We start from the raw sequence: 3286 nt of genomic DNA on the forward strand, positions 1-3286 counted from the left end.
AATATGGTAATTTGGCACTTGGCATTCAGCTCTTAGTCTGGAAAACGTTTTTCTTTCTTTCTTTTTTTAAATGCTTTATTTTTTGTTTGTTTGGGTTTTTTGTTGTTGTTGTTTGTTTTTTTGGTACGTGCCCCTAGCGGGAACCGAACCCAGGACTCTGGTCTGCAGGCCGATGCTCCAACCGCTGAGCCAAACCGGCCAGGGCGAAAATGTTATTTTTTCTATTAGTGAGGACCACCCAAAACCCTCAGCTCTACTTGGCAGGCAGCAGTACATCTTCACTTTCTTACTGTGGGGCAGTTAGCTTTTCTGTCCTCTGTCATCATCTAGTCTGGATTACCGATGTCTCCGTACGGAAACACTGATCTACCACGTTGACGACATCATGCTGTACCCAGTGAGCAGGAAACAGCAAGTGCACCAGATGCTTTAGGAAAACACAGGTATACCAGTGGGTGATATATAAACCCCATGGACATTCAGAAGACTGGCACCTTGGTGAAGTTTCTAGGGACCCAGGGGTTAGGAAATATCAGGTTATCCCCTCCAAGTGAAAAGCAAGTTGTTGCTTCTATCCCTAAGAAAAAAGCACAACGGGCAGCCCTCTTTGTATTTGGAAGGTGACATGCACGCATTTGTGTGTGCCACTCCAAACCATTCACGGAGTAACAGTGCATAGGACAGCCAGTCTTGAAGGGGTCCCAAAGCAGATTCAGGCCGCAGTGCAACATGCTCTGTCAGTTGAGCCACATGACCCAGTCAGTCCAGTGGTGTTTAACTGCCTATGATGTTTATTTTATTTTAAAATTTGTTTTTATTGATTTTATTATTATTATTATTATTTTTTAGGGCGAGAGAGATAGAATCATCGATGTAAGAGAAATACATTGATTGGCTGCCTCTTGCACCCCCCTACAGAGGATCGAGCCCGCAACCTGGGCATGTGCCCTGACCAGGAATTGAACTGGGACTTCTCAGTCCATGGGCCGATGCTCAATCCACTGAGCCACACTGGCTGGGCAGTTGCCTGTGACATTTAAAAATGGACATTTTCTATTAGCCCCCAGCAAGCCCTAACAGGAAAATCTCAGTGCCTGTTCCTAGGATTCCTAGGACATGGAACAGTCATGTCCTCTTCTGCAAATGACAATTGTCCTTTTGAAATATAGTGTCTGGCTTGCTACTGGTAGAGACTGAACACCTGACCATGAGACACCAGGTGGCTGTGCAACCTGAGCTGCCCATCAAGAACTGGGCGTCGTCTGATCCGTCTAGGCATGTACTGCAGCGTTCTACCGTCAAGTGAGAGTGAAACCACTCAGACTGTGTCACCTGTTCCTGCCACACTGCCACCTCTTCCTCAGTCAGTACCTAAGGCCCTGTGGCAAAAGCTCTTTGATCAATTGACGGAGGAAGAAAAAGCTCAGGCCTGGAACCAACTGGAAGTGGATGGTTGGAGCACTACAGGAAGGCCCTGAAAGACATTGGAGAAGGATTCAACCAACTGGGGATAAAAAATATTTGAAAAAAGAAAAGTTACATTGGTGTGTTTTTTAAATTTATTGATTTTAGAGAGAGAGAGGGAAGGAGAGAGAGAGAGAGAAACATCGATTTGTTGTTACACTTAATTATGCATTCATTGGTTGCTTTTTGTATGTGCCCTGACCGGAAATCAAACCTGCAACCTTGGCATCTCGGGACAATGCTCTAACCCACCGAGCTACCCAGCCAGGGCACATTGTTCTTGATATGTACTGTGTAGTTAGGCCTCTGATGTTTGGATCTGTACTGAACACGTACAGACTTCTTCTCATGTCATTATTCCCTAAACAATAGAGTGCAATAACTATATAGCATTTACATTGTATTAGGTGTTATAAGTAATCTAGAGATGATTTAAAGTGAATAAGAGGATATGTGTAGGCTATATGCAAATACTATGCCATTTTATATAATGATTTGAGCATCCTGGAACCAATCCCCCACAAACAATGAGGGACAACTGTACATATGGTTGTCTATCTAGATAGAGATAGAAGTTCAGAGATATGGATCTACACATATTCATGGGATGAATGATTTGACTGTATGGTCAGTACTGAAGGATTGATAATAGGAAGGTCTGTGCGAGATGGTACATAGATGGGCCTTTGACAGTGGTTACAGAAGAAGAGAATATTTGTACTCTATGCAAATGTTCCCTCTAAAGAGACTCTTCCCTGCTTGCCATGTATGTATATATAATGCATATAAGGAATGCTGGTGATGGTTAAATTGACATTTTAATCTATGCATTAGTGTATTGAGGTATGCCTGTGATTTCTAGGACTAGAGGTGGACCGAGAAGAGAATCCATCATCCAATGATGTTACTGACTGGTGGAGCTTTGTGGGTCTCATTTTTTGGAGAGAAGGTGTGTCTTCATTTCAGGAGAGCATTGGTCCTGTTCAGATTAAGCATGATGTTATGTTCTTGAGTAGAGTTTATGAGTGGGAGGGTCTGGTGGAGGTTAAGTAGCCAAGGGGGTAGACAGTGTTAGATAATGCCTCTGCTCTCTAAGTGCTTGCCCTGTCTTGGCCATGGCTTTTTTTTTTTTTTTTCATCTTGATGAAAAAAGTCTCATACATTTTTATAAAATAAATAAAACTATGCCTTATGTTCTACAAGTTGTACTTCTGGTTTAATGTTCTTGGGGCATTTTAGGCATTTTAACACATTTTTCCCTCTGGGAAACTGTGGGGACATGTGCCCTGGGTGCCCCCTGAAAGTCCATGTACATGAGCAAATGTCTCTGAACATGCTCTATAAACTGTGAAGCATTGTGTGAAATGAGGTGTGTTTATGTCAAGGGCAGAACTTTGCAAAGTCTACCCAGTAGGCCAATCCCACACTCAACTCTTGTTAGCTCTTATGGAGCACTGAGTCTGGACCTCGTGTCTCCACCCCTCTGATCCCAGCCTTTGGAAATGAGAGCTAGATGGACAACACAGGTTTACAAATGAAAAGCAACTGCTTCTCCTGGATGCTTTATTGGGGGCTTTCAGTGGTTTCTAAGCATGAGCGGCAGTGACGCCCAGACCCTCTCCCCACATGCAAAAGGCACAGGAAAGTGAGACAGGACCAGGGCGGGCAGCGTAGGTGCAGAGAACCCCCTGCATGGCATAGTGGGGCACGAGAGGTGCCCTACAAGTGGTGGGACAGTTGGGCATTAAAGGAAATGGCTTTGGCAGAGGAGAGGGACTGAGGTTTATCCACCTCCAAACCCACCCCTGCACTCAGGCTGGGA

The sequence above is a fragment of the Molossus molossus genome, unplaced genomic scaffold (genome assembly GCF_014108415.1).
Source record: "Molossus molossus isolate mMolMol1 unplaced genomic scaffold, mMolMol1.p scaffold_m16_p_6, whole genome shotgun sequence".
NCBI classification, from domain to species: Eukaryota; Metazoa; Chordata; class Mammalia; order Chiroptera; family Molossidae; genus Molossus; species Molossus molossus.